General features: G+C 40.5%; 1 protein-coding gene across 5 annotated transcripts in view; it reads left to right on the top strand.

Moving 5' to 3' along the window:
• Positions 1-25,646, top strand: part of NRIP1 (nuclear receptor interacting protein 1) — a 92,820-nt gene that overhangs the window by 42,862 nt on the left and 24,312 nt on the right. Inside the window, exon 2 of one of the 5 annotated variants that reach the window (XM_073303711.1) lies at positions 18,240-18,438. The exons of 2 other annotated variants lie outside the window; for them this stretch is intronic. The gene's annotated coding sequence lies outside the window, so the exon portion shown is untranslated. Of the gene's footprint in view, positions 1-18,239; positions 18,439-20,907; positions 20,986-25,646 lie in introns of those variants that run through there. 2 more of the 5 variants (XM_073303718.1, XM_073303727.1) reach the window with 2 other exon arrangements.

The raw sequence follows: 25,646 nt of genomic DNA on the forward strand, positions 1-25,646 counted from the left end.
CTTCAGCCTTACTGGTGTTGCAATAGGAGCTTGGGCTATGGCTGCTATAGCACTGGAGTTGCAAGTGCCAAGTGACCTGGGGCAAATAAATTTAGACCAGCTTACAAAATGTTGAGCACGGGGTTTACGCCTGGTGCCACTGAGAAGAGTGAATGACTTGAGGGGAAAAGGTGGCTAGGTTGCTTCAACAAATGATCATGCAAAGTGCTGTGTGCTCTGGCCTGACCTGACATGCATTTGATATGCCCCATTCCCTGATGGGGGAGTAGAGAAGCTAGCCTACCAAAAGCAGGTGGAGCTAGGGTTGCAGATCTTGGCCCTCAAAGTGAGTGTGTGTGTGTGTGTGTGTGTGGTCGGGGGAAATGGCATATTGGGTGTATTGTTACAGCATGGCTGCATTCTCTATTATATAACAGTATTTCAATTTGCTGTCTCTTAATTGCTCCTGCCTTTTTACCTTATCTCTCCCTGCACTTCACTTTCTTTCTTCATGTATTTTCTGGGTCTCTTTTTCACTTAATCTCTTTGGTCTATCTTCCCTCATGTTCTTTCAGTCCCTCGCTGTTTCCTTTCTGTCTTTTCCTTCCTCCTCCTGCTCTGTTTTAATTTAGCCACCAATCCCCACCCTCCATCTCTCCATCCTTTCTAGTACTTCACTTTTCTGATCAATCTATCATACCTCTGTTCCCCTGCATCTCCTCCAAAATCCATTCAGATCCAGCCTCTGCTCAGGACCAGCCCTCTTGGAAATTACTGGGAATATGATGGCACCTTTTGAGAGAACAAGCCACCCTCCTGAGGCTGTCTGAGGTTAGCACAAAAATGGAGGGTATAAACATGGCTGCTTGATGTGTGTTGTCAAAAAGACTGATAGAATGGCCTCCCAGCCTTGACTCCTTTCATGCAGCTCATTGCAAGGACAAAGGGGAGGAAGCTAGCTGGGGAACTTTCCTCTTTCTCCCAGCACAGAACAGGCAGAGGTGAGGATTTAAACTAAGATCGGCTCAGAAGCAGAGGGAGCTATAGGACTGGGGCAGAAGACCCCGGTTTAGGAACCCTTGGTTTAAATCCTTCAGTTTGGCGATAACTACACACTTGTCTGATGGGTTTGCTGTAAGGATAGAGGCTAGACGTGCTTCTGCAGATCCTTGCTTTTTGGAATTAAAATTAGATCCGTGTGTGTGTTTTGTGAGATTAATCTTTTTAACAATTGCAGTATAATACACTGTGTACATAACCGCTCCCCTCAATGCAAAAGTTTTGGTAGTTTTTTTTTTTAGGTTTAATATTAAAGATCTGACTTGCACTGACAAAAAGCAAAGCAATTATTAAAGTCCATCGTTAACTCAAAAAGTAATCTAAATGTCTCTGAACTCATGTAAACTCTGCTTCAGTCACCTTCCATGGTAGCTGATACCACGTTTATTACCTTTAGCATGAAAAAGTTTTGCCTAATTTACACGGAGTTTGTCATCAGTTTTTTTTTTTTTTTTTTTTCCCTCTCACCAGGAAAGAGAAGACTTTAAAGGTGATCTAGTAGCTTTTCAAAATTATTCAATGTCTCCTCCTTTCTTCCCCTCACCCCGCCCCCATTACATTTTCCTGAGATCAGGTATCCTTGTTCTATGTCAAAGGGCTTGTCTACTCTGGGGACATGTAGGAAACTGAATCCAAAACAACTAGAGATGTGAATTTAAAGTAGATCGAACTGCATTAAACCCCTGTGTGGGTACACACATTCAGAATTAAAGTGGCCTTAATAATGTTTCACTTAATTCACAGAAGTGAATTAATTAAATTTAAACCGAATTCATCTTTTGGTTGGTTTATCCCCGACCTACAGCTTTGTGTGTGTAAACCCACACCCAGAATTGGCTAAATTATGGTTTTGCCTATGTGTTGTTCTATGTCGAGGTTCTCAACCTTTTCCTTTGAGGCCCTGCAAACATGCTATAACAACTCCATGGCCCAGAAGAGCCACGGTAACTGGTTTTCTGTATATAGCAGCCAGGGCCAGCATTAAGGGTAGCAAGCAGGGCAATTGCCCAGGGTCCCATGCCATAGGAGGCATCGTGAAGCTAAGTTGCTCAGGCTTCTGCTTCAGCCCCAGCCCCAGGTGATGGGGATCAGGGCTCCACGCTTCAGCCCTATGCAGTGGGACTTCAGCTTTCTGCTCTGGGCCTCAGCAAGTCTAACACTGGTCCTGCTTGGTGGACCCCCCTAGGGTGATCAGATGTCCCAATTTTATAGGGACAGCCCTGATATTTGGGGCTTTTTCTTATATAGGTGCCTATTACCCCTCACCCTGTCCCAATTTTTCACATTTGCTGCTGCCTGGTCATCCTAACCCCCTGAAACCTGCTTGCGGCCCCCCAGGGGGCCCCGGACCCTGGTTGAGAAGCACTGTCCTATGTGTTTTTCATGCTTGCTTTTACATAAACTAGGAGCCTGATCCTGAACATAACTCCCTATAGAACTCCCCTTGAACTCTGGGGGAGGATAAATACTCCTTAAACCAATCACTTTTCAACTGATTGAGTCTTGTAAATTCCAACATTAACACAGTCCTCCTTGGAATTGCTGAACTTTCTTATAAGAAGGCTAATTGTCTCCAAATATGCAACCAGGGATTATATTGCTTTATAACATGTTATTCAAGAGGCAAAAACATTGATGGGGATACTATCAAGGATGCTAGGTCCCAAATTTGACTAACTGTAACTTTTCTTATCACTGTCTTGCAAAGTTCAGGTAAATGGTCAAGTTTGTCCTAGATAGTGTTTGTTTTTCAACATTTATTTTTGTGGAGGTGGGGGAAAGGTAAGTTATGAGCAGCCATGAACAACCCTTGACGTCAACAAATGGTAAAGCAAAACAGGCTGCTGCAACGACTGTGTCTAGTATGCTGTCTATGGCATCTTTCTTTTTGAAACACTACACGGGGTGCTCTGAGGGGTCCAGGATTGAAGCCTGAGTAGGGGGTAACAGCTGGTGAGATGGGATCAGTGAGGACACACATTGCCTGTGCGGTTGGGAGCAATCTTCAGGAAAGTTTAATACACTTCTTAACAACTCCACTGTCCCCTGTTACATGAGTCTCATGGACAAGTGTAGAATGGAAAGATCAGGCTAGCCTAGCATGAATTTAATAAAGCCACACCGCTGCAGGCCCTGAAACCAGACTGAAGACACATTGCCTGGGTTGTCATGTGCCTCCAGGGGACCACTGAGACCTGTGATGCTTGGGAGCTGAACTCCCTGCTTCTTTGGTAGAAGGGGCAAATCACCTACTGAAAGTAGGAAACTTGGAGGTGTACATGACAATATAGCCACTCCTGCTGCTGTTCTCATGGGGCTAGGTGATGTGAGCTGCCATATAAGTAAGTGTGTGTGTGTATAAATAAAAAGTATAGCTTAATAGTATTCCTTTAACATGCGCAACATTGCTTTATGTATTAAGAAAACAAGAAACGTTTAGTAATAGAAGAGAGACTAGCAGGATTAGAAAAATTAGGGTGAATAATTTTTTTGATGTGTAAGTAGGTGTTTTCACTGTAGCTATGGCAAAATTCTGGTCAACACAATTTGTATTGGAGTGGTAAACTTTTATGCCAATTTTGCAACGTTGATATAAACATATTTTGTAAGTATTCCATGTTGTCATAGTCTTCCAGTTTTTAGCATGAGTTTAGTTCTCATTGCACATCTGGTAGCTCATCTTCAAAGAAATTTTCTGGGCTAGCATTACTTTATATTGCAATTTCTAAAAAAATACTCTCCAGTTGCTTATCCATTAGAACCTTCCTGTTCTTTGAAATGGTTCTTGTTCTTATGTTCTTCTTTGCATTACTTGACTTCACGTTCTCCACTTAAGAAATGGGAGAATACCAGTATTTCATATGCTTAATAGTATTGTTTTTGTTGGCATTACGTAGTTATTTGCTTTTTAAGTGTTTTTGGGCTCAATCCTGTAAGCCCTTTCTCATGTAAAATTGAACCCAATGGTATTGATTTGAGTAGCGTTGTTCATGATCAAGCCCTATCCCTGTTCTGTATTATGGTTGCTTGGAATTTTTATTGAAATGGTTAGGTCTTAGCTTATCATTGGTAGGCATGTTTGGAAATATAGAGAAGATAGGAATTCTGACTTTGGCACAATCCATTTTATTAACATGAAGACTTCCTGACCTCAATTGAATTAATGTAACTACAAAAATTTGTTGTGAAGAAAATCTACTCACTGCATTTGTAAAGAGTTTACTACTAAAACAAAAAATAATTTTTATCTTTTTGATCAGATAAGTAACAATAAAAGGAATAAATCTACCAAAAGAGCATAAGATGACCATGTTAAGTTCTCTGGATACCCTAGGACTAGTAATATTATAGTACAATCTTTCTGCCTTTTTTTGTTCTAATTTTGAAAGAATCAAAGGTGTATGTTCTACATGTTAAGATGAGCTATAATAAAACATACATGGAAAATGTGGCAGCAATCCAAGGACATTAGTATGCATGCCTCCATCTAGCTGGATGGCAGCTAGCATTCATTCTCAACTTTCTGGTGAGTTCTAAGCAGTCAGCTTGGCTGGCATACGATCTCAGTGAACTGTACCTAATTTGAAGGATAAAAATTTGAATTTAAGGCCTTCAGTATACCAACTGAGAGAATTGGTTTATGAATATAAAACATGCAGTATAAGGTTTTTGTAGAAATAGTTTCTGGACACTACTTCCTCAAAGTTAGGGATATTTTGAATTTTATATTTGTCATGTTCAGGCACAAGGTCCACATTTTTGCAATAGATATATTATAGAAATTAAGAATGGGAAAGACTTGCTAGATTTTTATCTAGCAGTTATAACTGACTTTTTGGTTAAGTTTTTAGTTTTGGAATATCTATTAGTGCTTTTCCTTCATTTTTGCTTTTCCATCATTAGAGGCTTCAGATTTGTTTACTAATATGAGTAATTCTTTATAAATCTGTTAGGCTTTTATGCATGGTTTCTTTATCCTCCTTACTCTCACCCCCCCCCCCCCCCTTTCCATTTTAATGGGCATGATCCTGAGAGACCCATTATTTAACCAAGAGTTGAAGCCTTTCAGGGTCAGGCTTAATATTGGTCCAACTATTTTGTGGTATACAAGTTAAATGTACAGAATGGCAATTGCCAGGATCCATTTTCTATATCTTTTTGAAGATAATACTACATTTACTTTCTCTCAGTACTGTACCTCCTGATCAGCCATGATTTCTCAGAACTAATTCAGAGTGGCAATAAGATAGTGCAACAACAGAGTGATATTTTACCGCTTCTCTTGATGTGACTAGTGTTCTACAAACCATTTCTTCCATTATTAATTATGTAATGCAAAACATTGAATATTTTTGAGTGAGATTTTTTTTAATATTAGTATGGGTCTAATGCATACTTGGGAGTAGCAGAGGAAGGACTGATGTATCTGTCATGACTTTAATTTAGCCAGCTTTTCTGCAGTCGTATTCCTTTTAGTTTTTTTATGCCTGTGTTAATTATTGAATATTAGTCAACCATAAATGAAAGTAATTTGAACGTGACAGACTCCTGTAAATATTGTTAAATCAGTATGTACCAAAAGCACATTCAGCTGTTCTTCACCTGCTGAGTCAGTAGTTGAATCTTTCCCTGGTTCTCTGGAGGTGGCTGGTGTACAGCTTCGTGAGCCAGGGGAGTAAGGGGTAAGCTGTGCCCCCCCAGGGTGGTGATTGGCATTTCATCACTGCCAATGGTAATCCGCCAGTCAGGAAAGAAGGTTCCTGCTTGTAGCTTTCTGAACAGTCTTGTATTCTTATAAATGCATACATCATGCATCTTCTCTGACCAGCCAACATTGATGTCAGTGAAGTGTCCCTGGTGGTTCACCAGCGCTTGCTTAACCATAGCAACCATCTTTTGCTTAACCATCTTTTTTCTTTTGATGCACTATGTGACAAGGTGGTCTGGTGCTAAGAAGGGGGGTGTGTGCCATGTATTGTTCCACCACAATTTGGGACCCCTCTTGCTGCAAATCCATCCATTATGTCCTATATTTTGCTGAGAATCACAGTCCTCTGTAGCAGGAAACAATTAATGGCCCTACACACTTGCATTACATTGGCCCCCCATAGTGGATTTTCCAACTCCAAAATGATTTTCCATTGACCAGTAGCAATCTAGCAAGTTTCCACAGTGTGATCTCTGTAGTTGATTCCACTTGCTTCACCACTGTCAGTGCAGCTTTCATTGTGGTCCCCGTGCTGGAGGATTGGGGCAAGCTCAGCACCAGAACCAGGAATGTCGCCTTGCATATCTGAAGCTTTTCAGTCACCACTCATCATCCTATGCCTGCATTACGATGCAATCCCACCTGTCAGTGCTCATTTCTTGGGCCCTGAAGTGGCTTTCCACCATCTGCAGCCACCCGGTGAGCAGCACCATCAATTATGAATTGATTCTTGCTATGTTCCACAGCAATCTGCCCTCTTGGAAATTGTTACATTCACCACGTTTCTTCTTGTGGCTCTTCAAGTACCGGAGAATCGTGTGTTCTGTGCTTGCAACACTCCTGACAACAGTGCAGAACCATGCAGGCTCCATGCTTCTGTCAGAGATGGCAGACAGTGACAAGTCTCATGCGGGTTTGTTAGTTTTTGCTCCTGTGAAAATCTCATGTGCTAGAGATTGCATTATGTGGTGGAGAAAATTACAGTCCCAGTCACCCCTGCATGACTTAGTTCTGCCCACCATGCATTGCCAATACCTCCCAAAAGACAATGCACTGGACAGTGACGAGTTGCACACTGGGGTGCCTATCCGTGGTGTGCCGCACTGTACATTTAAACAAGCACTCCTTGTGAGCATGTGCACCACGATATAGAAGGAACCAAGTATGCATGTGCAGAAGTGATCTATGAATTGTGGTGGCTTTATGCTGACATAACTTGCATTGGAAAAAGTTGTAGTGTGGATATGCTATAACACCCCATATAGACAAGCCCTAAAGTGTTTCCTACAGATGGCTATGCTTCTATTACTAATCAGTGTGATGCAAGACAGCAGTAGTGCATTCGAAGAGCTGGGTATTGCAATCCTCAAAGAAGGAAAAACTACCGTATATACTTGTTCATAAGCTGAATATTTTTGGTTTAAAAAAAAAAGTGACATATCAAAGAGTGGGGGTCGGCTTATAAACGGGTCTACACCAAAATTTGATTTTAAACTCTATGAAATCATTGAACACCTAATACGTTGTCATTTTGTTTACCTGGAGCGTCTCATGGCATGGAGCCCTTCAGTTCCCTGTGGCCACGGTTTGCCATTCCCAGCCAATGGGAGCTGAGGGGCTCCATGCCTGCGGACACTCCAGGTAAACAAAACGTCCCGACCCGTCAGCAGCTTACCCTGATGGGCTAGGAGCCAAAGTTTGCCAACCCCTGAAATATAGGATCAGCTTATGAAAGGGTCATGCAGTTTTTACTATTTTTACCTATCCATCTTTGGCGGGGGGGTTGGCTTATAAACGAATGGGCTAATGAACGAGTATATATGGTATACTAAATTTAATCTTGCTGGCAATACTAATGACCTCCTAATAGGTTTTTTCCTTCTGTAATATATATGCTTTGATGATCTTCAGGACATGCTGCAAGGCCCACTGTAAAATTGTAACCATCTAAAGCAGTGGTTCCCAACCTTTCTTGTGGGAATAGCAATATGCTATTCCCACAAGACTGTGGCGGACGCTGGACACCCCGCCGCCGAAATGCTGCCGCTGAGAAGCGGCAGCGGCAAGAAGCGTCGCCGCCAAAATGCCGCCAGGGAATGGCAATGTTTCTCGGTGGCATTTCGGCAGTGGGGTGTCCTGTAGGCACACACAAATGCCCCAGCGGGCACCATGGTGCCCCCCGGGCACAGTGTTGGGGACCCCTGATGTAAAGGGAGTGAACTCTTCCTTATGTTTGCCCAAACGAAAGGGGAAAAGATTTGTTTGATGTTGAAGGATGTTTTTGCTGTGGCTGACATATCGGAGGAACATGAAAACAGTTAGTCCTTGCAAAAAATATCTACCTAATAGCATCATCTTCACTGCTTACAGGGATTATTTGCTGCTTGCTGATCTACTGTAAAATTAAAGTTTATATGATGGTCAGCTCACACATCTTAAAATGTTTTTCTCATTCTTGAACTTCAATGGCAATAGAGCAGTGAAGTTCTTCACAACTTGATGAATTTTCTCACTGACCGAGACTATCCCTTGAACGGTAGATGTCTGTCCTATCGCTGTAATCTGTTACTGAATACAAAATTGTGTAAGTTTCTTGAAGGTTTTAGTTACAGCACTTGAAAAAATGTCCTGAGCTTTAAGGAAGTTGTGCCAATTGCTATTTGAAGTGGGTTGTTTAGTCCAGAACAATGTCTGCATGTATTGTGGGGTGTGGTGTGGGTGGTTGTTTGTTTTTAAATCCTAACAGTTTCAGAAAATAATTTGTAATCACAAGCGCGCAACCCTTCTAGTAATACTTCTTCATACACACAGCTTTAGTGAAAGGTTAAAGAAAATATGACTTAAGAATGTTATTTTGAGATTATTCTTTATAAACCTTTTATTTTGGGGTTGAGGATCTACTTAACAGGGGTGGGCAAACTACAGGTCGCATCTAGCCCATCAGGCCTTTTAATTCGGTCCTCAAGCTCCCATCGGGGAGAGGGGTCAGGGTTGGTGGCTTGCTGCCTGTCTCCCGGAAGCAGCGGCATGTCCCACTCCAGCTCCAACATGTAGTGGCAGCCAGGGGGCTCTCCACACGCTGCACCCACCCCAAGTGCCGCCCCCGCAGCTCCCATTGGCCACTGCTCAGGCAGTCCCAGGGACAGCCCTGAGGAGCACCAGAGCAATGGTCTTGGAGGCTGCCCCGGGGCCAGCTGCACCAGCTGCTGCTCAGGCGGCTGGCTCCAGGGAAGCACCTGGTGCTGTGCCTTCACATAGGAACTGTTGGGGGGGGGCATGCCACTGCTTCTAGGAGCTGCAGGGGTGGCGCCTCTGGACGGGGCAGCGCACAGAGCCGCCTGGCTGCACCTCCGCATAGAGCGACATGATGCTGCTTCCAGGAGGTGCTTGAGGTAAGCACTGCCCTGAGTTGAGTGCATGCCCCCGCTCCCCCTCACACATACTCCAGCCCTGAACCCCCTCCCGAACTCCTCAGTCCCAGCCTGAAGCACCCTCCTGCACCCCAAACCCCTCATCTGCAGCCCCATACTAGAGCCCACACCCCCAGCCAGAGTTCTCACACCCCCTCCCCGGCACCTCAACCCCCTCCCATGCCTTGAATTCCTCACTTCTGGCCCTACCCCAAAGCCCACACTCCAACCCCCAATTTCATGAGCATTCATGGCCTGCCATACAATTTTTATACCCAGATGTGGCCCTCAGGTGAAAAAGTTTGCCCACCCCTATACTATAACAATGGTTGAACATCTTTGAGCACCTGTACCAGCTTGGTAGAGAAGACCTCAGATCTAGTAGGCAGCACCTAGTATGTCCCATTTAGTTCCCTAATTTGTATATAGCTTGGGCTGCTATAAATCTTTGTAAGACAAATACTTGAAGTAGTCCGATGTGTATTGTAAGCTAGAATATATGTCGCTGAATAGGAGGTGGACAACAGCAATGCAAGAAAGCCTAGAGTGGGGCTAATCATCAATGCCATGACCCCTCTTCCATTGTAATCAATTGTAACCTTTCAACTAACTGACTGCACTGAGAGTTGGATTGAGTCCTAACTACCAGCTTCTGCTCCCACTAAGATTCTCAATTATGTGAATGGAAGGAGGATTTGATTGGATATTGTATGGAGTGGAGGCTACATTTCCAGAACTAAGGTGAATATTAGATAAGTAACCACTTGTGTGTTTTGTGTTTTTTTTTTTAAGGTTGAATGAAGATGCCTAATAACGTTAAAATTCTTAGCTGTAGTTGGCTATGTGTAAGGCTGTGATTCTGTCATGGATTCCATGACTTTCCATGACCCCTGAGACTTTCACAGCTGCAATGGCCAGTTCGGCTGGTCCCAGGGCTGCCAGAGCAACTGGCCCCAGGGCCAGCTACTCAGGCACCCCGCGGCCAGCCACGCCAGACACTGCTCAGGCAGTCCTGGGGTGGCTGGCCCTGGGGAGTGCCTGAGTAACGGGTGCTCCCCGGGGCCAGTAGTCCCGGGACGAAGCAGGGGTCCCCGGGGCCTTGGAGCAGGTGTGGCTGGAGGCAATCAGCCCCCGCAGCCAGTGAAGGGTCTAGCAGTCAGCCCCAGGAGCTGCTAAGTTTTAGTCAGGGGTATTTATAGAGTAAAAGTCATGGCCAGGTCACTGGCTGTGAATTTTTGTTTATTGCCTATGACCTGTCCATGACTTTTACTAAAAATACCTGTGACTAAATCTTAGCCTTAGCTGTGTGCAGTTTAAATAATTTGGGTGTGAGATCCACTGACTCAGTATCGAGCTAACTAAGGACAAAGTTGCATGGCGGAATCAAGCCAAAAGCCCTTGAAACTTGCTTCAAACGGTTCAAAGTGCAAAATCAATAAAATAAGGGCAAGACCTTTTGCCTTTTAGATGCACTTTGGCACACTCTGCAAGAAAGAAGTTCATAATTTTGTTGAGTAAAAGCCATCGGCTGTCTGGAGATGAGCACTGGCACTACAAGCTTAAATTATTATATAATACAGGAATAGGAATGGCTAAAGATGAACTGAAGCGCATTTGAGGGAAAAATGACACCTGAATTCCCTAATGAATATTGTCACCAGGAATCACAGTAAACTCTTCAGTTACCATTTGGCACCTCTGTTGTTACTCCCATGCTTACCATACGCTGGACCTGTGGCATCGGTATTGCTGTTGATCGTTGCTGGAGCTGTGCACTCATGATTTATTGATTCACTATGCCTGTCCGGTTCTCAAGACTCTTACTTCTTATCCTAAAGGACATAGAATACCAAATTTAAAAAAATACATAAAACGGTCACCCACCAAACATTTCCAGTCTTTGCATTTCATGACTAAATAATTTTATCTCCATTCTGTATTCACTGGGCTTCTCTGTATTTTGCACAGGGACTATCTAGGGGGAATACATTACAGAAAGAAATCAAGTTACTTGGTTTTCAAAGGCAATTGCAAAGTATTGTAAAGACAACCATAGTAGACATAGTGAATGTTCAGGATTTAATGTTCCAGTTTCATAGATTCCCCGTTATAGTGATTATAGTGACACTAGTGTCCCACTGTATGGTGGGTATATGAGTAATAACAGCATGTCAGGTGTCCTCAGGGTAGCAATTTATTTCGGTCTTTTTAAAATGTAAGCTTGGGTAATGCAATTTAAGAAATTACTTTTCTTCAAGTTTCTGATATTCATTTGGGCAGTCAGGTACTGCTAAAACTATTTTTGATAGTTAATATTTAACAATCAGATGTTGGGTTTTTCTTTCCCAAAACCAGATCTTCTCTGTTACAAGGAGTGTGAGTGTGTGGGGGAGTGACAGAATTTTTTATTATTTTTTTTTTTTAAGTGGGAGAGACATCTATCATAGAGACTTGCAAGGTTTCATATTGCGAGACTTGCTGAGCAAGGCCTCATACAAGGGGCTGCAGGGGAGAGCAGAGCAAACACAATTTTAAAAGATGTTTTTCAATATTTCTTTAAAAAAAGTTTAGACATCTTTCTTAGATTTTTTTTTTTTTTTTTTTTTAAAAAGTGCATCTCTGCTGTGCACACAGCCAGAAAGCTATGCTTGTGAATATTTACAATGACCATGAGGAGAAACCCTTGACAGGTGGTGGTGCTTTTGTATTTTACTAACGTAAACCAGTGAAGCTATGTGAAGAATCTGCATTAAGGGTTAAGGCCCTGGTTTAGCAAAAAACTCAAGCACTTGCTTAACTGTAAGCTAGTAAGTCCTCATTGACACTTGTGGGAGTGCTCACCTACATACAGGTAAGCAAATGCTTAAGTCCTTGTATGAGCTGGAAACACATTCATTAATGTGTGCAAAGCTGCTATGATCATGAGGCCCGTGTAAGTAATTGTGAGGTCCATGTGTCTGTCTAATCAGCCAGTAAAGCCCTAAAAATGGTGATGCTAACTGTGGAGATGTAGCAACATGTGTAAGAAATGATTCAATTGAATATATCTCACCAGGGGGACACCATGAAAGCCCCAAGTGCAAATTTAAATCTGCCCTCTTCTGGCAAAACGCCTTTTTGGAGGTGGTTGGTGCAGTGGTTCTCAACCTATTTACCATTGTGGGCTACATCCTGTACTACCTGTATGGCCCTGAGGATGTCACATGGGCCGCAGCACTGTGCTGATTGGGCTGCAAGCAGCTCATGGGCTGCAGGTTGAGACCCGCTGGTGCAGACCCATGGGGCTCAGTAGGGGCCATGATTCAAACAATGTGTACATTTCTACTAACACTCTACCACCACCACCCCTCCACAAAAAAGGGTGGAGGGATGAGGGGCTACAAAAGCACATGGATGTTATCCAAAGACTTTAGCCCAGATAAGTTGCTTGTTTTAAATTGTTACGCTAAAGTCCAAATTCTGCTGTTTCTGTTAAAAATGCTTTTTCTTTTTCTATCTATTTCAAATGGTTCACAACTATCTTTACAACTTTTAATCAATAATGCTCTGTTTACTAAAAACAAATTCAAGCTTAAAGCAGCAACAATAACTGACATTACCTCTATTACTAAGGATTATGTGCATCCTCATAGTAGCTATTAAGTGTTTATTAGAAGTTTACTGTAAAAGCTTTCTGTGCTCATGCAGCTAAATAAGCTTGGTCTCTTATCCTTCAGTCATTTTTGGAGGTGTTTTGTTTCTATTGTCTGTAAGGCACATAATTAGAAAAGCTGATTTTTCTTTTTTGTAAAGCAAACCCCACCCCACCAAATTTATCACTGTTGTCTGCATTATGACTTTTAAAACCTGTGAAAGGATGTTTGATGGTGAGCAGCATGATGTGTGGCTGTTGTCTTTGTGGAAGACTAATATGCAGTGCTGAACTATGATAGTAAGAACAGTGTTTGAGACTGCACAGTGCAACAGGATCCATGTCATGGTCATAGTACAATTTTTAAATTGTTCATTTTTTGATAGGGCGGATCTCAAATGAGAGTGTGCAGTGGCTTACAAAGGGGAACTTTAGCTTTTATAGATTTAATTCTGTAGTTGGTAGAGTTCCAATTGAGAGGAGGATAAATTGTGATGAGTTCCACAATCCCTATCTCCTTTTTGGTTGATTAACTGGGGTGGGGGGAGAAAGGGGAGGGTGTTCATGTGTGTATTATAGACAGCACACACAATCATCCATGTTTAAAGAATGTTAAATGGCTGCAAAATCAAGAACTCAGCCATTAGAAAATGCCAGAATTAAGGATGATGCATGGATACACAATGATAGTCTTGCCTAATATCACAAAGGTGGGGGGAAGAACCAAGTGGATCAACAAGAATCCTACTTTCTGGAACAAGGTGTTCCTCTGCAGAGACAAAGCATGACAGATTTTAGGCCCAGTGACCGATTGCCTGACTTGGTACAGTTGTGATGGATAAATGTATCTGTATGGTTGAATTCCATGCATATGGGTGTAGAGTGCCACACCGTAACTCTTGGTATGTGCATATAGGTGCTGTATGTGTATGTAGGCATTCCACCTCTTGTTTGATGTTCTAAAGACATTCCGATTTTGGACGTTCTCACTGGAGTGCTAAAACTCCAGAATGAAGCTATTAACTTGCATTTTGTTTTCTGGCTCCTGGGTTTGGCATGACTACATTCTCTGTCAAACTTGGCAGCATCTGTTGCCTGACTTAAAAGCTTTAATTGCGTCTTTAACGCACCCTGTTCAGCCAGGTCATTGCAACACATTTTTGTTTTTGTTTTGAGGAGCTTCACAACACTTGGTGGCGATAGTCGGGGAACTAGTAAGATTTCTGCCTCCACTGTGTGTAGTTCAATTACATGAAGGAAAAATTTGGGAGGCCACTTATGCTGCACTACATTTCACTGCATACTTATGGTATAAAAGGCATCATAGTACTTTCTTCTAGAGGGACTTATAATACATAGACTTAAGGGATTCTCTCCTAGTCCCTGCCTAATGAATGTTAAAATAGAAAGATTACTAAAAAATGAAGTGTAGAAAACAGTCTTGCAATGGCAGTGAGATAGATTTAGACTTGATGACCCAGTAGTTCTTTTTCACCTGTGTTTGCTGCCTGTGTGTTCTTCTAATGCACAAAGGACACAGAAGGAGTTAATGCAGAAATTCAGTGGGCCTAATCCTTGGCTCTGGCCAAGCTGTGCTTTCTGCAGGGCCCTAAATGGGGAAGGGTTGCAAAGGCAATCTTATGCCACCATTTATTCCCCAATCTGGCCACAGTCACATGTCTGGGAAGTGCTCATGCCCAACTGCCAGTGATCCTTAGGGGCTCCTCTGACAGCAATGAATATAGTGGCACTTCACCCAAACAAAATAAGTACATTTGAAACTTGGGAGATCTATGAGGTGTTTCACACTGTGTAGCTTCCCTCTGTGGTGATAAATGTTGACAGTTCCTTCATATTTATCTGAAAACAGACTGTTGAAGTAGGCTGTTTTGTGAGAAGAGTTGTCATTCACAGGAGTGACCAATTGAGCCCATTTTAGCAGTAGATGGGTAGTGCTGTAACAGTTGTGATAGAATTGCCAAAGCAATATTATCTTTTCAGTAAACTTAAATATCTTTCTTGTCTATAGTAGAGCCAAGTACTTTAAAAGACAATGTACAATAGCAGATTAAATTAAACTGTAAGTGCATAGCCGGTGAAGAACTGGAGCACCCTCTGCTGTTAGTGGGCTCCTTTTCCAATTCTCCTTCCCCAAGGACTTGTCTGGCCTATACGTTGTAAATGTTAAAAGGCATTTCTAAAGTGTCATGGTGATTTCTCACAACTACGATGAGTCTGTTTTTGACCCAGCTTTACTTGTAATTTCCTACAACAGTTGTATTGTTACTGTTGACCAAATCAGCCATTGTAATGTGAGGTAGGTTATGTGGTTAAGCCATTTTTTTTCCATTTACATACACCAAAGTCCAGGTAGTTTTCTATCCGCTGATACAGAAAGCTGCCTTTTATTTATTTATTTTTTTGGGGGGTACCTAGAACATTTTTATTTCTTCAGATAAAAAATGAAGTAGAGGATTCTGTGCAGAAACACATCTCTGAATAATATGCTTCTTTTTAGTAAGAGTGTTGATAGTTCTTAAATGACACTGACAAATTCACTTGGTGAATACAACTCCTATTTGTCAGCCAATTGAAGGGAGCCATCAGCCAGATAACCTGGTGAAACTGAGGCAGGCTGACTGTTCTTGTCTACTCCAAGTACACTTCCCAGCTCTACCAGGCTTGTCACATGTAGACATCCCCTACTTGAGTGATTCCTTACTACCTTGCAAGTCCTTAAGTCTTAATCAGCCTTTCCCTGTATGTACTCAAATGCACAAGGTGGCTGAGAAGAAAAACATTTTTGTTGCATGCAGTTCACCTACTACCCACCTCCACCGTCCTTGTGGAAGGGGGCCTCTTTTCCCACTGTAAGAGAATCAGGCCCTTCATGACTATATAGGGTTGCCAGATTCTGAGGTGCTGAGCACCCTCTGCTCCCATTGAATTCTTAAGATTGGGCCCAGAGAGAATAAGATTGTTACTGCAGTGTCCTGTAATAAATATAAGAGCAGCAGAAAAATAACATAGTTCAGGTTTAAGGAGGGGGGAGGGGAATGCTGTGTAGTGGGGTTGCTGAATATTCACTGTTAATAACCGTACCATCCTTAGCGCATGCTTGCTTACATAATTTTGAAGGAATGCAGCTGGTTAAACTGTGTGCATCTGTTGCTTATTAAACTGTCTTTAGAATGCCTACACTACGATGCCTTCTGCATGAGAAGGGTTAAGAGGAGACAATATTCTGTCAAAGACCTTGGTTTTAATTTTGCCTCTCACACTGGCACAGATCCTGCTAAGAGCAGCCCAGATTAGTACGGAAAACCTTTGAAGAGATTTAAGATGTCCTTCAGCCAGTTTGAAGGTTTTGTCTTGCAAATCCAGTACAAGGGCGCCTGCAGGCATCTCGACCCTTGCTGTGCTGCTGATGCAGCTCAAGGTCACACTAACCCGCCCTGTGACATTCAACAACAAAATTATGCGGTGAAACTGCTTCAGCATTCAGCCAGCCAACCAACAACTTCCTCAGTTCCTCACTAAAGGAAGAAGTGTTCCTTTCTGTTTTTTGGCTTCGTGGATTTTTGCTGTAGGAAATAATCCAGGATTTCTGGTGTGTGTGATGACAAGGTCATTTCTTAATTAGAACACATGTAAAGAACAAAGCTAAATGGCTTCAAAACAGCTTTGTAGTTGATGGAGAGGATTTAAATTATTTAAAGAGAGAGTCACCCAAGTATGATGGAAACTGAATTCTAAAGACATTAACTCTTTCACTGCGCTGCGATTTCCATGTGTTACTCAAAAAGAAATGTCAAACTTCATGAGAAATATTCTAATTGCTATTAAATGAACATTATCCATCTATTTACAAATAAGACAATAATGTGCATATAATGATGATCTGTATCTGAACTATAAAAGTCAGGGAACTTATTTTCTTTTTACCCTGAAATGCTACTCATGGCTATAGAACAAGAGTATAAAACTTTTTCTGAAAGATCAGTGAATTCATTCCTGCTGCTGTATTATTCTTTTAACTGGTTCTCAGTGTATGTATATAAATGTTTTGACTTTTTGTGTTCAAAACTGTTAACTTAAGAAATTTGGACTAGTTCCCCTACCACTAAAAAATATTATGAAGGAGAAGCCCTGTGGAAGATATATTTGAGAGGAGGGAGAGAGTGCTCATTTGTAATATAAAAAAGAGCTAACTGCAGTTAAACTTAAAACTCAATTTTTTTGCACAATACATAACATGTCTTGGAATAGGAATTTTTTATTGGATTTTGTGTTTGGTCCAAAATACGTGTGCAAAATACTGATTCAGTACTGTTAACAGTGTGCTGGGGTGCTTTATATTGGTCATCAATATTTTTTCTGTCCTTTTTTTCTTTCTTCCTCCCTTCCTTAACCCCCTACTTTTTTTCCTTTTGACCGTAGGGTAGGAAATAGCTCAAAAGATAGTAAATTTTTGGGCTATAATGCTGTTGTAATAGACTTGAGAGGAGGAGAAGGAAAGGATGAGTATTTAGTGTCCTGTAGAGCCTGGCTTTCATGCACAGCTGCAAATTGCTGTCCTCTTAAACCACGAACTTAAGTTAGTTAGGCAGTTTACCAACTTTTTAAAAATATTATACATGAGGTAAGAAATTTTTTGCCAACAAACATGGAGTAACGTGACTGATAGCATTCTTTGTGCTTATACACAGTTGCTGCCTCAAGGAGAACTGAAATAAGGAGAAATATTTCCCCCTTAATCTGAAGTGTAACACAGTTGTTGACACTTCAAATAGAGATTTAAGGGCTTTCAAATGTAAATGAAATAACACATGGAGGATTTATAATTTGGATTGTTGTTCTGGTCTTTCTGGACAAACCTCCTCAATGTAGAATGTCAGATGCTGTGAACATTAAATGTCAGGCTGAAATTAACTCTTAGCATAGATAAATTGTGCTTGCTCTTGGTGGGGACCTCCCTATGAGAAGTGAAACTCAGCCTTTACCCAGATGAAAGGGTAAGAGTAGGAAATGCAACTTCTTTTCTTCTTGGGTTCCCTCCCCTCCCCCACCGCATTCTGCACTTGCTCTATGGCAGCAGGCATGTAAGAATAAAATGATGGAGGAAAACAGACTTCATGCAAGAAAAACGGATAGAAGAAAACTGATACACTGTGTAAAATCTGTACATTCTTGCCCTTGCCTGGGGTGTAGTATGCCCTTAACATTATGTGAGACCTAAGCTCACCTGCTAGTAACTTCTAATTTACTGTCCTAATTCATCGATTTGTTATCACTAATTGTACTTCATTTACTTCTGTGTAGTTTCCAGTACCTAAAGGGTTGAAAGGTTGCTGTAATTGGCACCCGCAGCTGCTCTTTCTTTTGACAGGGGATAATTTTGCAGCCTATGCTTTGTGTGACAGCTGCCTAATTGGGCATTCTCCCCTTGTAGCAAGCCTGCCTCCTCCAGCCTCCCTGCTGACAAATGGTGGTGGATTATAGATGAGGACATGCTGACCCATTCGACCTTGCTGAGACTGCGGGGAGGGGCCTCCTGCTACTTGAGGGAAGCTTTGGGTCATTTAAAGGACAAGGTCATGAGCCAGGTGGGGAAATGACATGATATCACATGACAATAGCCTGATGACACGGTCAGTATGTCAAGGACAAACTCATCTGTATTGATTATGCTTCTCTTTTTTTATATCTCATTGAAGCCACTGATGTTTCAAAAGTATTTTGTTAATTTTAAAGGTGGTAAAGTACCAAATGGTAACATCAGAGTTGTGTTTGAGTATTTTTACATTTATTTCTTCTTAATACAGATCCCACAGGAGAAGCAATATTCGTTAAGCCGTGTTAATAATGTTTTATAGTGGTGGCCTTGATGTATTTTATAAATGTGCGTACATACTCGGTTTTACTGCTAAAGAAATACCAAAAAGCAAATGCAGCTAGGCAAAATTAAAGGGGAAATAAACTGCTGTTAAATTTTAACATTTCTCTTTCCAGACTTTGTATGGTGGTGATTCAGTAATTTACAATGTGCGGATGTGCACACCCACGTATTTATAATAAAAATATTTGTTTATATATGTGTTCATATCATGTAGTGGTAAAATATTATAATAGTTTAAAAGAAAGGAAGGAAAGTAAAATAAACGAATGTTTAAAGGAGAACTTTTAAAGTAGCTTTAGGGCTATGTGACTAAGGTAATGCCATGCCCATTTTAAGGGAGTAATGCAATATCCAACTATGCCAGCCAATAAAAACCTATTAAATGATTTTGAAAATATGTTATGAGTACTGCTGACAATATTTGAGAGCATCTGGATGTTACTTTGCTATGCTAATAAACTTCAAGGTAAATGAACAGCTTGTTTGACTTTTGCAATGTTAGACAAAAGTGAAATTCTTATTCTTACATAGATAGATTGATTATGCTAAAAATTAAAGATAAATAGTTTAGAAAGAAAATTCCCCCAAAGTACATTAAATGTGTGTTAAACTTAATGGCATAATTCCATTTTATCTTCTTCAGAACAGTTTGCCATATACATTTTGTTTCTGAAACAGTCAGCCTTTCACTACAGAGAGCAGGGTTCACTAGTTCTCATTTCAAGGAAAACAAAATTGTTGTTGGATGCTCTTATGTCTAAATCTCATCAGTTCACCAGGATGTAATTTTACTCCCCTGAAGTAAAAAGCCGTCAGTGGTAAAGTGTGATGAATAGTTCACTCAAGTAGACGCGTCCGTGTGCATGTTTAATTCTGACCTTGCTATGCATGTGTTTAGCGCCTCTCAGTGCCTGAGTCAAGCCTGGTGGAGGTTTAATCCTGTGCCCTTGTACACGTATACTTGATTAGTAGTTGTGGTTATCTCAGCAGAAGACATTCCGCCCTCTTCCTTGTATTGGTCGGGACCCAGGCACTGGGGAGTCAAGTCAAAGGAGAAAGAAAAGAGATTTTTACATTAGCATTCTATGAAAGCCTTACTGTCTGCAGAACAAATTGATTGCTACAGTGTACCTGTGCTTGGCAATACTGCTGTGAAAGAAAGGTATGGTTGTAATCTGTTTTATTGTATTACGTATTGTGACACTCCAGGCATATTTAACATTCAGCTCTTTCTGTGGCACATGCTGTAAGCTTAAGTAAAGAACAAGAAATGAATGAATGAAAGTTTGTGAGAGCATTGAGTCTGCAGCTTTGTTTACTACAATCAACTAAGCCCATTCTAATAAGACAAATTTGCTGTGTACTTCACTGGTAACATAACCAGATTGATAACAAAAACTCACATATAGCGCTGAGTGACACAAATCTTTGTCACTGGTTGCAACATGCCTGCACAGATGCAATTCCAGGTTGAGGTTTTTTTAATATCCAAATGAATGGGGAAAAATCTAAGATGTGACTATTGATTTTGTTGTTCTAGTTAACTGCTGAGTATGGGTTCTCCCCCCCCCCCCTCCTTTTATTGAACTGGCCCAATGTATTGGTGCTGCAGAGGGAGGAAAAGCAAGAGGAATATATTATAGGGTATATGATACTGTTTAATATTATACTAGAGCAAGGCTTAGGAAAAAGTCTTGTGTAGTATTTGTGCTCTGTAGTTTATTTTCATTTGCATAGACATTTGTACCTTTTTTTTTTTTTTTAAATGTAGGTTAGTGCTGTTCATTTGCTATGTCAGTTACAGACTTTACCTAGTTGATTCTCTGGGTGTGGGGTTTTTTTTGTTTTTTTTTAGATGCTGTGCTGATGTCAATTGTATGTTTGATGGGAAGTGTAGAACAATCTGTTAAAAAGATTCAGGCTGCTTCATATTGAGCTGTACTCAGTGCTCCATTCTTAACATTGCTGAAGTTGTTTTATTAGTGATTGTTTGGATGTTTGTTTGTGGCCACATTTGAAGTATTTCTGCCCTTGTAATGCAAACAGTCTCAACCAGTTAAGTTTAGGACAGGTGGAAGACTTGTCCAGGACATTTAAATCTTGATGCAAACCCAATCTAATAACTTGATGGGGAAATGAAAATCTATCTTTGCTGATTTTTTTTTTTTTTTATCACTAGATACAAGTTATCAGAGAGAGGCTTTTAAAACTGTCCCTCTACACGTTGTTCCAGTAGATGACGACAAGTAAACAATCTGCTTTAAGGAAACCAGGGACCTAAAAGATGCCAAATGCTGAAGTATTGACATGCATTACAATAGTTACTTTCATCATATGGCCTTGTAGATTTAAGATTAACACTTTATAGATGTGCAATATGTTTATACAAGAGTACCCTTGAGTTTATATTTTACAGCTTGCAAAGAGTGTGAACGTAGCCTTATGGGTGTAAGTTATTTATCATATAGACCCTTTGAAAACTAAAAATTTCTTCAAGAGGCATGGACCTAGTGGCAATATGATGTGATGGTTTGTAATTAAGTGTGATGGTTTGTATTTAAGTAACACATAATGAAATTAAAACTATTTAGTCTAAACTAATTTATACAAGGAAAGTACTCTGTGAATGGGATGTTCTCTTTCCCAGCACCTTTTGTAGTCAATTTAAAGCAATAAAAAACATGTTTTGTAATAAAATAAAAAAACAGTTACACAGGTTCTTTACATTCAAACCATAAGTTAAAAGAAACTGACCAAATTTACAAGAGTTTTAAAAAATCAATATTTAATTACTACAACACCTTAGAATTGGTTAATTCTTACTTAAAGCTTATTCCATTCTGCAATGACTTTTAGCTATTTTTAACCAGTTATTGAAAAGCTGTTTTGCTTTGAGTTTGGAGGAATACATTTGTTAGACAAATACAGGGCAATAATACAGTATTTCAATGCAAATAACTTTCCTTCATAAATAAATCAACCTATGACTTTAAATAAATGATAGAGAAAAAGAAAATTTCAGATTAAAATCATGTCAGACCTTGAAAACTCTACCAGCAAAGATTTTTCTGACTATTCCAAATATATGTATCATTTATTTTATTTTATTTTTGGATAAGCACTGCTTTTGGTATAGTATATATTCTGTGTTCAAGAGGAAGGAAGATGTTTTTGTTTTTAAAGGCAAAAGCTTCCTTAGTGTTCATCACTTTTCATGCTAAATGACCTGTCATGGGATCCAGAACAATCTGTATGCTTAGGATGGGGTGTGGATTTGTTTTTTAATTGGAATGTAGGACTACATCTATAGAATTTAAACTTTCGATGTACAATATAATATGTTAATATGTTTGAAAACTATTTCCTTTTGCTGTTAATGTGGTGGGAAAACTTGGCCTGGAATGGATTTTGTGACTGTATCTTTTGCATCTGGGCTTTTTAAATCAAAGTGCTGATTTTACTGACTTTACAGGTTGCCAAGATCAGTAGTGAGTCCAGTGTGGACCTATCTAGTATAGCCTGCCCTTCAGATACATAAAGATATCTTTTAAAAATATGCAGAGTTGCCTGTAAATGCAGTATTCAATCATGGAAATGGAAGGGAGAGGTTTACAGTTCATGCATCTTCCAACGGGTGTTATGCATGCCCAAGTCAAGATTGTGAAACTTCTGTTCCCCATTTCCATCCCTTTCCCTTCTGTTACCATGTTTCAGCACAAAGAACAGAGGAAGTTGACCTGTTGCATAACTTTCCGAAGCAAATGGAAATGTGTGTAAACAATTAATATAATCTTGTTGTTGTGTCTGCAGCTGCTCAATTCACATTAATGCTAGAGGCAGTTGTGTAATTAATGTCCCCATGTACTGAACTGAGACTATTGCTAAAACTCTTTGGGGGAATTGTTGCATCTATTATGCTAGGTAATTCTTCCCTGAAAAATACAGGTGTTACAAATATTCTCTATTTTGAAACCTAGGGCCAGATTTTTAAGGCATGTAGGTGCCTAACTCCCACTGCAATTAATTCTCATATTGTTTGCCTTATTTCAAATTGTTGGATGCTGTATCCATTCTGAATTAACTAACTTTAGTTTAAACATAAAATTTATCATATTTGATCATGCAGTATGATCTGGATGGTGGGGAGCAAGCCTGGGGTCCTCTCTCATTTTATGGACTTAAACACACAAAATTTCTTAGTGTAGATTATCTGCAGGCTTTAGAGTTGTCAATTTTTGGTAGAACATATTCCTGGAGGTTTCATCACATGACATAATATTTAATTCCTGAGACTCCAGGACAATCCTGGAGAGTTGGCAACAGTAAAAGGCTTTTATGACAGTGGTAAAAACAACTGAGCTTTGTCTATACTTGTAGTTCCTGTGTTGCCCCACTGCTAAAAAATGATAAATTTTCTAGTGTAGACAAGGCCACATTGTGTAAATGGCCACAGACGCTTATGTTTGTATTTGTCTTTGTTTATGTATTATTATGAAAGCATTTGCAAATCTAGAAATAGCTTATTCTCTAAGTAGTAGTTTTGGTGCTTAAAGGATGCAAAAGTTCCAAACTATTTTTTTTTTCTTTACTCTCAATGTGCTTTTCTTCCATTTGAGCCATAATAAGTAATGACCGATAGCAGAACCAAAGTCTGGGGCTTCCCCTTCTCCTCTCCCATTCCGAAGTTTCTTCTGGTATTTGCTTTTTTTAAACCAGTGGCGTGCACTTGGTGCATTCCTTTCTAAATGTTTTCTTTCATTAAAGCGATAAAAGCCATGTAAGGGGCCTACAAATTCTACTTGTAAAGGGGTCCAGCAACAGAGACATTAAAACACTCTTCAGAAAATGCCACACTTTTTTTTTTTCAAGACCAAACAAGAATGTTTGTGTTGTTGAAGCCTGTTTTACCAATTTCTTTATCCATAGGTGAAGTTTTGCTAGAGTTTAATAAAACACACATTTAAAGTTAATATTGTTTGATTAAAAAATACAAATTCTTTCTATGCTTTGGCTTCCACGATACCCATGGGATGATTAATTTCTGAAGGTTAGATTCTGCTGCCCCGTCACAGAGTAGTATCTTTTTTCTCCCTGCTATCAGCCCCAGTGAAATCAATGGGCTCCTTACAGAGTGAGATACAACTTTGTGTGAGGAAGTGTTCCAGAACCTGGATCTGAATTAGCAAAGCTGTTAAATGTGAAGGAAAAAAATCAGGTAGTCTTATCATCTGGCTTCTTCAGATCAGGTCCCTTTCCACTATGGCCCATCAAGGCCTCCCCCATGTGCTTCTCCTCTGCCTAATCAAGCCACTCCCAGAAGCACTCCAGGTGATCCAGATCAAGTGGCGAGTAGAAGCCGTATGACCAATTTAAAAAAAAATGGATTTTTGTGGGAGGGAGTAACAAGTAACGTACGTGTGTGTGTGTGAGAGAGAGAGATTTATTCCAAAACTACAGGAATTCATTGCGTTTAGAAATTAGTCGGTATTGATACATAGTTCAGTAGGACTATGTGGAGCAAGACAGTGGACCAATGACTAGCTTCAAAATTCTGTCTTCTGAAGCTGTACTGCTGTCCCATCAGCTCTCACAAGCCAGGAACGCTTTGGGCCAGGTCCTTGCTTGGCCACGCTGAGCCAGGGTGGGAGAATCTCTGAGGGAAAATTAGGGTGCTGCAGGAAGTAGTGTCCCTGCCCCAGGATGTGGCCAATTCAGTATTGGACCAGTTGCCCTGCGTAGAGTTGTGCAGTATGCTACTGCTGTATATGCTGTCTGATGTGTAAAACCTAGATCTGGACTCTATTGGGTCATTAAAGACCCCCCATTGTTTGTTGTCAGATCAGGATATTTATTATAATGTCCTGGGTCTATTCCAAGTCATGTAACTGCAGTCTCCCCCTGCAATCCTGGATAGATGAGGAGATAAACTGTTATACACTATTTTCTGATACTAAACAGATGTGACGTTTTCACCCCGTATGCACCTATCAGTGGGGAGGAAGGATAGTCTTGTAATTAAAGTGCTTGACTGAAACTCAGTAGATCTGTGTCCCGTTCCCAAGTCTGCAACAGAGGTCATGGGTGACCTTGGGCCGGGCCGGTCGTTTTAATCTTCCTCTATCTCAGTTCCCCACCTGTAAAGTGGAGATAATAGCACTGCTCGACCTCAAAGGGTAGTTGTGGTGATATGTTCAGTGATGTTTGTGAAGCACTCTGATACTGCTGTGATGAGGACCATGTGTGTAGCTATTACTGTTTATTGGTAGTATCTGGAGACCCCAATCAGGGATCATGCCCAGACTGTCAGACTTTGTACAAATAAATTACAAAAAGACATTCCCTTGCTCACAGAGCCTACAATTTAAATATATGATGCAAGATAACCAGCTAATACAACACACTTAAGATAAGTGCATAAGATAAGAGTAAAACAATTGTGATCAGTGTCATAAGCAACGATCACAGCAGGGTTGTTTTGTTTTTGGATTTCTTTTGCAGAGAAAGAGACATACTGTATTATTGTCAAAATCTTTTTCTCATAGTTAAGGCTTTCTGGCATCACTTCACCTAAGTGGAGGAAAGTAACATCTTTTTTTCATGCCTCTTGTGCCTTCAGTTGAAGAGAAGTAGACTGCTAAGAATGTTCGAATTAATCTAGAGAATTTTTCTCAGTGTGTATGTTTACTCCTGTGGCTATCATTTGGCAAAGAAAATAATTTCATGGAAGAGTTGCAGGAAACTGCACTGGATGAACATTTTTTATAAATAGTAAGTAGAGGCTATCATATAAAGTTGAAGTTCCTTCTGTGTCCCACCATGGGATAACTTGAGAATAATGGAATCTGTTTGCAGTTCTGTATTTACATGTGCAGTTTCTCTGGTTGTGTCATCTGAGATGTATCACTGAGATTAAAGGTGGCTGAACCAACTTCACATGAAAAAAGCTAACTAGATAAAATT

Source organism: Lepidochelys kempii, chromosome 1 (genome assembly GCF_965140285.1).
Source record: "Lepidochelys kempii isolate rLepKem1 chromosome 1, rLepKem1.hap1, whole genome shotgun sequence".
Lineage (NCBI taxonomy): Eukaryota > Metazoa > Chordata > Testudines > Cheloniidae > Lepidochelys > Lepidochelys kempii.